Source organism: Terrapene carolina, unplaced genomic scaffold, assembly GCF_002925995.2.
Source record: "Terrapene carolina triunguis isolate 2854851 unplaced genomic scaffold, T_m_triunguis-2.0 Scaffold247, whole genome shotgun sequence".
NCBI classification, from domain to species: domain Eukaryota; kingdom Metazoa; phylum Chordata; order Testudines; family Emydidae; genus Terrapene; species Terrapene triunguis.
Genome location: NW_020664598.1, coordinates 4,650,536 through 4,662,662, shown reverse-complemented (window position 1 = coordinate 4,662,662; position 12,127 = coordinate 4,650,536).

The window sequence follows — 12,127 nt, the reverse complement described above, 5'->3', positions numbered from 1 at the left end:
ACCCCCCCCCCCCACCACACAGAACATGAAAACCACCTCCCAGACTGACCAGGATAACTAGTCACTGCACTGTATATGTGCCCTGCTGCTGGACCTGCCCCCTGCTAAAGGTGACTGTCCTGTCCAATTACCAAGCCCCTTCCCCCCCCTTCAGACAGACTCTCATCTAAAAGAAGAGGATGGAAACAATAATGAACAAAAACATATTTTTTATTAACAACCGCACATGGAACGGGGGGGTGAAACTTGGACGGGGTCTTGTGTGAGGCGGGTAGGAAAGGACTTTTCAAATTTTGGGGAATGAGAGCCTTCTAGTGGTAGAGCAGTCCGCAGGGGTGGAGTGAAATTTTTCACGGCCCCTTCCGCCCCTCCGTGTTTGGACTTTGGGTGAGGGGGGTATGGGACTTGGTGGCGGGGCAGGGCAGTTAGAGAGAGACTGCAGCGGGGCTCTCTCCTCCTGCCTCCGGTCCTGCAGAACATCCACAAGGCGGCGGAGCGTGTCCGTTTGCTCCCTCATTAGTCCAAGCAGCATTTGAGTAGCCTGCCAGTCCTCCTGTCGCCACCTCTCCTCCCGTTCCATGTTTGCCCGGTGCATTTGGGACAAGTTCTCCCTCCACTGTGTCTGCTGGGCTGCCTGTGCTCGGGAGCATGCCATTAGTTCAGCAAACATGTCTTCCCGTGTCCTCTTCTTCCTCCTCCTAATGTGCGCTAGCCTCTGGGCAGATGTGGCTGTGGGAATTGGAAAAAGGGAGTGAATTCCTGAGACAGATCAATGTATCTGTGAACAGAGAACATAGTCTTTCAACAAGACCATGCAGAGCACCTATCACACGCGCACTGAGGACAAGGTCGAATTTTCGGCCCTCGCCTACCGTGCCTGCGGTCTTGCTGTGGCGAGCTGAGGAGCAGGGCAGGACACCGGACTTTGTCTAGCTGTCAAACATGGTAAGCCGTAGACTTGTGGCCGCTTAAAACTTTAAGAGTGGCACTGGCCTCCTTTCGCATAGAAAGCAATGCGAGTCTCTGCTGGCAGCAATCCTGCAAGCATGAACTCTGGCCCTGTCCCACCCCCTCGCGGCTGTAAACCGCGTGGCTGTAAACCGGCGGTTGCAGTTCTGTAAAGGGACGGGCAAGCAGTCCCAATACTAACTTTCCCCTACCTAATTCACAGCAGGGAGTCATGCCAGACATCACCCTCCTGAAGGTCTCGGAGAGCCAGAAGGAGCGGATGCTTCGTGACAGCCTGCAGAAACCGGGGCCATTTGCTGCAATGCTCTGCAAGGCCATGATCCCCGAGTACCTGCTGGCGTTGTGGCAGGGAAACGTCTCATACCACGGGGGGCCTAACAAGCTCTCCCTGCCCAGGAACCTGCTCATGAGGCTTGAAAAACACCTGCAGGAGACCTATGAGGAGTTCTCCCCGGAGGATGTCGCCTCTATCCCCGGATACATTGACCAGTTTTTGGGTTAGGTGCCCTTGGAGGGACAAAAGAGTGCAGCGTTTTGGGCATTATAATCATGAAGCGGACATTGTGAAATTTTTTGAAAATAGACTATATATTGAAGCGCCCAAAGACAGAGTAATCATGATACACTTTGCACAGATTCCCGTTTTGTTGGACTTTCCTGTTTACATGTTTTGAAGCACTTTACCCACTGTTAATATTTTAAATCTTCCTGTTTTGTTGTAAATAAATGTTTACATGTTTTAAAGCACTTTACCTATTGTTAATATTTTAAATATGCCAGTTATGTTATAAATAAATGTTTAGATATTTAAAACACTTACTGCTTGATCCTTCCCCTGAATCTGTGTCTGGGATAACGGCTGGGGAGGGTTGGTAGGGGATCTCTGTGAGGGTGATGAAGAGCTCCTGGCTGTCGGGCAAATCAGCGCTGTCGACTGCCTCGTCCTCCTCATCTCCTTCCTCCTCTTCCCCGTCCGCTGAGGAACCGGCCGCGGACAATATCCCATCCTCAGAGTCCACGGTCAGGGGTGGGGTAGTGGTGGCGGCCGCACCTAGGATGGAATGCAGTGCCTCGTAGAAACGGGATGTGTGGGGCTGGGATCCGGAGCGTCCGTTTGCCTCTTTGGTCTTCTGGTAGCCTTGTCTCAGCTCCTTGATTTTCACGCGGCACTGCGTTGCATCCCGGCTGTATCCTCTCTCTGCCATGGCTTTAGAGATCTTCTCATAGGTCTTTGCATTCCGTCTTTTGGAGCGCAGCTCGGAAAGCACGGACTCATCTCCCCACACAGCGATGAGATCCAAGACTTCCCGATCAGTCCATGCTGGGGCCCTCTTTCTAGTCTGAGATTGCACGGCCATCTCTGCTGGAGAGCTCTGCATCGTTGCCACTGCTGCTGAGCTCGCCACGGTGTCAAAACAGAAACTGCAATTCAAACTGCCCAGACAGGAAAAGGAATTCAAATTTTCCCGGGGTGTGGCTGGTCAGAGCATCCGAGCTCGGACTGCTGTCCAGAGCGTCAACAGAGTGGTGCACTGTGGGATAGCTCCCGGAGCTATTACCGTCGAATTCCATCCACACCTAGCCTAATTCGACATGGCCATGTCGAATTTAGCGCTACTCCTCTCGTTGGGGAGGTTTACAGAAATCGATTTAAAGAGAGCTCTATGTCGAACTAAATAGCTTCGTGGTGTGGACGGGTGCAGGGTTAATTCGATATAACGGCGCTAAATTCGACATAAAAGCCTAGTGTAGACCAGGCCTTAGAGACTAACAAATTTATTTCAGCATAAGCTTTCGTGGGATACAGCTCACTTCTTCAGATGCATAGAGTGAAACACACAGACAGAAGATATTTATACATACAGAGAACATGAAAAGGTGGAAGTACGCATACCAACTGTAAGAGGCCAATCAATTGAGATGAGCTATCATCAGCAGGAGAAAAAAAACTTTTGAAGTGATAATCGAGATGACTTATAGAAGGTGTGAGGATACTTTACATGGGGAAATAGATTCAATTAGTGTAATGACCCAACCATTCCCAGTCTCTGTTTAGACCTAAGTTAATTGTATCTAATTTGCATATTAATTCAAGTTCAGCAGTCTCTCTTTGGAGTCTGTTTTTGAAGATTTTTGTTGCAAAATTGCCACCTTCAAGTCTGTCACTGAGTGTTTAGAGAGGTTGAAGTGTTCTCCCACTGGTTTTTGAATGTTATGATTCCTGATGTCAGATTTGTGTCCATTTATTCTTTTACGTAGAGACTGTCCAGTTTGGCCAATGTACATGGCAGAGGGGCATTGCTGGCACATGATGGCATATATCACGTTGGTAGATGTGCAGGTGAACGAGCCCCTGATGGTGTGGCTGATGTGATTAGGTCCTATGATGGTGTCTTGAATAGATATGTGGACAGAGTTGGCATCGGAAAGATTTGTTTTGAGATGCGCTGACACTGTTTTGTTACAGAAAGAAACCCCAAAGAAGGGGACAGAAGTTCTGCTGCTCTTGGGAACTATATTTGACATATTGGCCAGTGAGTTGGCCCACCAGGTCTCCTGACTTCCAGTCCAGTGCCCTGTCCACTAGACCACACTGATTCTCAGACTACACTGCCTTTCTGTTTCTGGATCTGGCACTTATCTGGCCACTGCTACCAGGGCCGACGAGGGGGGAGGAAAGCCGATTCAAATTACCGGGGCCCGGCGGTCCGGAAGGGGGCCCGGGGCCCGGCTCCCCCCCCCCCCCCTCGTCGGCCCTGTTTAGCCGGTCTGCCCTTGCTGGAGGACCCGAAATTTTTTTTTCACCGGGGCCGAACCCGCTCTCGGCGGCCTGGCTGCTACCATAGCATCCAAGTGCCTCGCAATCTTTAGTGCCTGTCTCCTCACAACACCCCTGTGAGGTAGGGCAGTGCTATTAGCCCATTTTACAAATGGACAACTGAGGATAAGTGACTTGCCCAAGGTTACACAGGACATCTGTGGTACACCAGGGATTTGAACAATTTCCCAGGCCCAAGGCTACTGCATTAACCACTGACCATCTTCTTTATTGGAGTGTGTCCTTCCATGCATATAGGAGGTCTTCTCTGTACTTGGCCACCCCTACCAGGAACACACTGCATCTTCAAAATAGGGATAAGCCTTTGGGGAGCATATTTTCCTCTGCAGGACTTAAGGGCTTGTTATTTTCTCTCTCTCTCTCTTCTCTGCTGTTTAATTTTGTGCCTGCTGAGCTTTTTCCTTTCTCTTCCTGTCCCCTCCCCCACAAGTAAAACAGCTCACTTAAAGAACAAAAGCGCCATCCTTGCCAGTGGTGAAAGGGCAACAGGCACGGCAGCCGCTGAATAAAAACACAGTAACCCTGTGAGAGAGTGGGGGCCTGAGTCTCCACCTTGTCGTATTGACCCCAGTGCGCCTGCTGATTTGGTAGCGTTTTAAATCTACTTTGCTCTGTTGTAAATGATTGCACAAGGCAAAGAGAACAGAGAATCAGGCTCTGTGTGTGTGTGTGTGTGTGTGTGTGTGTGTGTGTGTGTGAAATGATTGCACAAGGCGAAGGGCACAGAGAATCAGGCTGTGTGTGTGTGTGTGTGTGTGTGTGTGTGTGTGTGAAATGATTGCACAAGGCAAAGGGCACAGAGAATCAGGCTCTGTGTGTGTGTGTGTGAAATGATTGCACAAGGAGCACAGAGAATCTGTGTGTGTGTGTGTGTGTGTGTGTGTGTGTGAAAGAGAGAAATGGATTGCATAAGGCAAAGGGAACAGAGAATCAGGCTCTGTGTGTGTGTGTGTGTGAAATGAATGCACAAGGGGCACAGAGAATCAGGGTGTGTGTGTGTCTGTGTGTGTGTGTGTGAGAGAGAGAGAGAGAGAAATGGATTGCATAAGGCAAAGGGAACAGAGAATCAGGCTCTGTGTGTGTGCACGCGCGTATAGACATCCATGCTATTTTGGAAAATACTATCTTCAGGGATCATGGGTGGGGAGAGGAGACTAGGTCACTCCTAGGGTGACCAGATGTCCTGATTTTATAGGGACAGTCCTGATTTTTGTGTCTTTTTCTTATATAAGCTCCTATTACCCCCCACCCCCATCCCGATCCAGATTTTTCACATATTCTGTCTGGTCACCCTAGTCACTCCAGACAGGAAGGAGGACCTGACTTGCAAAGGTGCCCTGGTTAGTACATACTCATGAGGCAGCAGGTAATGACAACGCAACTATTCACGGTTCTTTGTGACAACTGTAGCCTTATATGGGCAATGGAGACTTTCACAGAGCTCAGCAGAGGCGGAGCCGTGAGCGCCACTATTTGTACATGTTGCTCCCATGCTACATGCTTGAGAAGCCCACTGACCTCGTTCCCGGGAGAAGCCCTGGGAACCCTCACTGAATCCAGCTGTTCAAATCTCTGAAAGTACAAAGAAACCACCCACCCCTACTTCCCCTCCTTCTTCCCCCACATACCTCTGGCAGACTGCAGCTACATAGCAGCAAAATGACCTCATCTGTGACCTGCACAGTATCTGGGGAAGTGGGTTGGAGAGCCCCCAGCATCAGAAATCGGAAACCATTTCCCAGCCGGTCGTGATACTGGGTTAACAATCAGAAGGAAAACTTTACTCTTTAGACACTAGCGACAGCGTGCAGAGCTGCAACTGGCAATCTGATCACATACCCGCTCTCTAGCTGATCCACCCCTCCTGGCACATGCCTGCAGAGTCCTCATGATATCCCCGGCCAGATCTGCCATTATGCCTACTTTGACCCTGTTCCTGCTGGCCGACCAAACTGTGTTAAAGACTAGTTACAAATAAATACAAAGACAAGAGTCATAGCGAAGCAGGTACTGTTGCTACACGCAGAACATGCCTGACTAGGGGTGCCAACAGTCCCCCATTACAAGGGATGTCCTTTATATTTTTATCTCTGTCCAACAAGATCAGGAGTTGCTGAGTGCTGCGAAAAGCAGCAAGACATACTCCTGGCAAATGTAGGTGAGGACTGCTTATTAATTAATTCATTATGATTATTATCATGGGTGGTGGAACCTCTTCCCCCTGGCCAGGGGCCGCAGCAGCAGCTTTCCAAGCTCGGAGCCCCTCCCCTGTTCTGCCCCTTCCCTGCGGCCCCGCCCCCGTTCTGCCCATGGCCCTGCCCCGTTCTGCCCCTTCCCCTGTGGCCCCGCCCCCATCCCATCCCCCTCTTCCTCCTCCTCCCCCCCAGGGCTCTCCCTGCTGCAGCCCTGAGATTGGAAAAGCTCTGTGTGAGAGCTCCTCCAGCCCCAGGGCTGTGGCGAGGGGAGATTTTTCCAGGGCCCCCAAATTGGGGCCTGTGTGGTAATCTGCCACTGTCCCGCCCCCAGCGGTGCGAGATTTGGGGAGGCTTGGCTACCCCGCACCTCCATTACACATTGCCCATTATTATTATTAATAATATAATATCGGGAGGCGGTGTGGGATGGGGGTGCTATTAAAACAGTCCCTTATTTTTGAAATGCAATGTTGGCAACCCTGTGCCTGGCACAAAAGCAAAGACTGAAAAGTTAAACCACCTCAACAGTACATACTCTCTATTCCTCCACCCACAGGCACACACCTACCATAACTATTGTATGCTATAAACCTCACACTGCAGCCTTAACTCAGCCCCCTAGCTGTACCAAATGACCCTCTCCCAGCCTACACTAGTACACCAAACACCCACAACTTAATGTGTAGGGGGGTAGAGTGGTGAAAAGCTTGTGCAGAAGCGGAGTCTGAGGGTGGTCTAGTATGTTTGGTGGGGATAGTTTGGTAAAGGCGGTAGGGGAAGGCCAGCAGAAGGACGGAGTTAAAGTTCCAGCCAAAGTGCTTTACAAACATTCATTGATCCTCAGCACCCATGTTGCAGATGGGGAAACTGAAGCACAGTACAAGTGCTATCATAGACTTCTCTTCTAGCTACCTCAACACTACATCTGTCCAGGACTTGCTCTTATGATACAGGCCGTAGCCTTTAATGGATACCCAGGTTTACACGCCACGGTTGCAGATAACCCGGATTGGTTTAAATTTAAACCAATGAATCTGTGCTTCAAATGTTCTAACAAATAAAGGCTAAGAGGCATCTGCAGTGGATACACTACGGTGGCATGCCTTCCAGAGGCATCATGAGTAAATACCTTCAAACAGTGCTGTCACCGATGATGATAGAAAGAGTCAAATTCTGCAGGTGGAAATGTGGATTGTAGCCCCAGAGCTGTTCATGGAAGCATTGGAGTGGAAAGGTGTTTGAGACCCATATCTGAATTAAGGAAAGTCTAATGCCAAACAGATGGGGCTAGAGAAATATAAGGACCATTCTGCGAGAAAAGAAAACGAGAGAAGTGGCGCAAATCATTTTTGGTATACATCCCCTCTTGCCTAACAGCATATGTGTCTGTATATGTGCATGAGTGTGTCTTTGTGAATATGTTTGAATGTGTGCATACACAGTATTTGTATGTGTGTATGTACATGTGTTTCTTTATGTGTATATATTATACAGGTGTCCGTCTTGATATAGTAGGAGTCTGTGCTTGTGGATATACTGTAAATCTTGGGCCAGATCTTCAGCGGCTGTGAAAGGGCACAGCTCCATTGAAGTCAGTGGAGGTGTGCTGGTTTATACCAGCTGAGGCGTTGGCTGTATGGGTGCTGTGAATCCATTCCGTATTTCAGTATGTGCATATATGAATGTCTATGCATATTGTTTCTTTTCAGGCTGTTCTGCAGCTGAACACACAGAGATCCCTTTCTCTTTTGTTACCTGTGGACATATTTCCATGCGGGCTAAGATCTAGTCAGGTAACTTCTCAATTACTCACCTGTCAGTTATTACTGTGGTCCAACAACTCTGAAGCTCAGAGAGACAGATCATGCCATACTGTGGCTGGGAGGTGGGATGGGAGGAGAGAGAACAGTCTTCCCTGCGTGGTGTCACTGGAGAGTGACACATCACCGCTGTGATGTCATAGAAGACACACAAATGATTCATGAAAAGAACAGAAGTACTTGTGGCACCTTAGAGACTAACAAATTTATTTGAGCATAAGCTTTCGTGGGCTAAAACCCACTTCATCGGATGCATGTAGTGGAAAATATAGTAGGAAGATATACATATACACACAGAGAACATGAAACAATGGGTGTTACCATACACACTGTAATAAGAGTGATCAGTTAAGGTGAGCTATTACCAGCAGGAGAGAAAAAAAACTTTTTGTAGTGGTAATCAAAATGGCCCATTTTCAACAGTTGACAAGAAGGTGTGAGGAACTGTAGGGGGGAAAAATAAACATGGGGAAATAGTTTTACTTTGTGTAATCACCCATCCACTCCCAGTCTTTATTCAAGCCTAATTTAATGGTATCAAGTTTGCAAATTAATTCCAATTCAGCAGTCTCTCCTTGGAGTCTGTTTTTGAATTTTTGTTGTTGTAATATTGTGACTTTTAGGTCTGTAATCGAGTGACCAGGGAGATTGAAGTGTTCTCCAACTGGTTTTTGAATGTTATAGTTCTTGAGGTCTGATTTGTGTCCATTTATTCTTTTACGTAGAGACTGTCTGGTTTGGCCAATGTACATGGCAGAGGGGCATTGATTCATGGAGTAACTAATAATTTCAATGCCATTATTTTAAAAGAAAGAACCCAGAACTTGTCCCAGGTTCTAACTCACCGGGCGGGGAGGCTGTGGGATAAATAAATGCAAAGCAGTTGTGCTTCCTGTGATGTCCTGGTCCCAGCAGCACAGAGAATGAGCTACTACTGATCACTGTCTGAAAAGCAAACACTTACAACGTCATCGTAAAGATTTTTCTCTCATTTCTCTAGCAGAATCCTAGGCAATTTGACCCCAGGGAAGCTAAGGATGGGAGGGACTTGGGGTTAGTGAAAAGAGCTCAAGGGAAGGGGAAGGTTGTGGGATCAGTGGAGAAAGGCTTCGGGTCAAGGTTCTGGGCAAGAGAGGACAAAGTGGGGAACTGGGAAGGCTGAGAAGAGCTCAGAGCTGGAACTCAGGGCAAGGGAAGCACAGGGTGAGAAGGACAGAGGGAGTGCAGAGTGGGGATTGTAGGCTGTTAGATACTATGGGGATGGACGTGGCATAGAACTAGACAGATGGTACAGATTGTCTCTCCAGGTGAGCAGAGGCTGGACAGGGGCAGGGAGACTACAGGTCTCAGAATACGTGGAGTTTGGAATCAGAGCAAACTGGTACCAAAGTGCTGGCAAGGGGACTGTAGGAATAGAGGGTCCTGGGGTAGAGAGGTTACCTGGAGCTCAGAGCCAAGCAGAAGCGGGGACCGTTTAAAAATGAGAACCAGGTTAAACTGGCCTCTATAAGGATGCAGGGACGCAGTTCTTGGGAGCGCAAGGTGGGGCGTGTCAAGCTCTTGGCCAGTTCAGACCTAGGAAGACTGAAAAGAACGGATAGGAAGCTTCTGTAGAAGAAAAACAATAGTGCAATGAAGCTAAGTCACGTGGCACTGGTTTTACAAGCGACTCAGGGAAGTTCTTCAGGGTGCAGGCAAACAGCTTCATTCTAGTCTGATCCGGACATGTTAGAAACACTGGCAGCTGAATTTGTGGCAGCTCAGCTTGGGTGGAGAGGGAGGAGTAACAACGCAGTTCAGGTGTGAAATGCCAAACCTGAAGCCTGGCACCGTGGCCATATGCCTCACACCAAGAACCTTTAACCGGCAACAATGTGGGGCACAGAGGGAATTCCTAGCTCCAAACGCCCACGCTGTCCCATGTCTTGGATCAACCAGGTCCACTGTGTTTGGTGGAGGGCTGGATCAATGCAAGACTTCAGGCCACAGTGAGCCACCTTGGGCAACTTCTGTTGCAGAAAATGGACAGCAGGAGCCAGAGTATTTGCACAATAACCACAAACCAGGGGAACCCTTGCAGAGGGTGACTACACCAGGATGGCAGTTTGGGAGAGAGAGGGCAGCGGCCACACACCGACCCAGCCATCAGAACCAGTCCTTGGAAGCCATCACCAGAACATTTGACGGTGCTGATTCCCTGTCCTGGGGGTCAGGAGCTAGAGCCAACCCCTTCCAATTCTGCAGCTCAGGCAGTAACAGTGGGTGCTGTACAGCCCGCCCACCCTCTATCTGAGAGCCAGATTCCCCCTTCTCCCAAATTCCCATTGTTATTATTATTATTATTATTTAAAAACCAAGCTCCATTGCCTCTGTTTTGATTTTCACTGAGGTTAAAGGGAGGTCAGAGTCGACATCTGTGCTGGAGATGACATTCCTATCTAATTAGTGGGCTGCCAGCAGAGAGGGCCTTCCTGTCCCATCCCCCAAACACAGGAGAGGGCAGAGCCATCTCAGACAAGGGGTGGAGGGAGGGAGACGGACACTCATTCACAGTGGAATTCCCCCATCCCAGGGTCTCTTGTTTCCCACAGTCAGGGTGAGGCACAAGTCTGCAACTATAATTTAGAAATGCACTCAGACAGGAGGGCTAGTAATAAAAGGGAGTGGAAACTAAGAGCTCCTAACTCTGGCTTTGCCACAGATCTCTCCAGCCCGACTCTTCAAAAGCTGCCACTATTTTTGGGTGTCCAACCAGGGCCAGCTCCAGGCACCAGCGCAGCAAGCAGGTGCTTGGGGCGGCCAACAGAAAGGGGCAGCACGTCCAGCTCTTCGGCGGCAATTCGGCGGCAGGTCCCTCAGTCCCTCTCCGAGGGAAGGGCCTGCCGCCGAATTGCCACCGAAGAACGAAGCGGCGGCGGTAGAGCTGCCGCCGAATTGCCGCTGATCGCGGCTTTTTTTCCCCCCCCCCGCTGCTTGGGGCGGCAAAATCGCTGGAGCCGGCCCTGTGTCCAACTTAAGACATTTGGGGCCAACTCTTCAAATGCTCATTGCCCGCAAGTAGGGTCAGATGTTTAAAAGAGCTCCAGTCCCTTTAAGGTACCAAAATAAGGGCCACATTTTCAAAAGTGCTCGGCTCTCAACATGCTGCTCTGTTCTGGAAACCTGACCACGTCTTTGGGTGCCTAAAAAGGAGCTGAGCTCTTTGGAAAATTCTGGCCTCCGGGTGTGTATGAATTAGAGACCTTTGCATATCTATTCCAGTCACGGCACAGCTGCAGGGGCACTACGCACTAGTTCAGACAGGGCCAAGGTTAATTTTCCAATCATGGCACAAAAATCTGAGCAGATTTGTATGACATGGTGGCAGAAGTACCTGAGGCTTTTCTACACTAATGCTAGCACGAGTGTTGTTGCCCCATTCCTGGACTAGAGGGACACTAGTGTATACAAGGTACTAAGGCCTGATTTTCCATGTTGCTGAGCACCTGCAGCTCCCATTGACTTCAGCTAGTGCTCAACACCTCTGAAAATCAGGTCCGAGGGCTCACAGTTTTGCAAGAGTGGCCACCCATTTTAAGCGCCTCAGGCCATGTCTGCACAAGAAAATTTAACCAATTTAACTAAGTCGGTTTAAAATGTGATTCAGTTGAATCAGTGTGTAAGCAGAGTCAGGATGAGCTCTACCCTGACATCTGGTGGTGAATTATGGCAAGTGTGGAAAAGAACTCCAGGGGCTGATCTTGTTTGCATAGGCACACCCACCCGCCTGGCATGAGACAACAGCAACTGATAGTGGTTACTTTGGATGGGGTGGGATCCCCAGTTTCTCTGTTATTGGGGCAGGAGGAATAAAGTGTTGTTACCCTGATTATGTGAATCAAGGACAATGAAACTGTTTTATGACAGAGTGTCTCATCATCACCTAAGTAGCACTCACTAGACAAGGGACATGGGTTCCACAACCCAGTGAATTGAGAGAGAGGGCCTGCCCCTGTGAGGGCTTGAAACACCAATTGCACCACTTTCTCTCTCCACTGTTGAATGTCAGAGCTAACTTTGATTCTATTAGGAGTCTAGTTACAGGCTGCTGAGCTGAATTCACTTTGGGCTAATGGTGCACCAGCACTGGGGCTCCCCTACTATGAGCTGAAATCCCAAAAGAGCTAAAGTTACTAAGACCTGTGATCACTGAGTGCTGTGTTAACTAGTGGGGGAGCCTGAAGCTATATTGCTAAGCAGCTGGTGGAGCAGTTTGCAGGGACGGCTGGAGGAGCAGCGAGCAGCGCGGAGCCTTGCAGGGACGG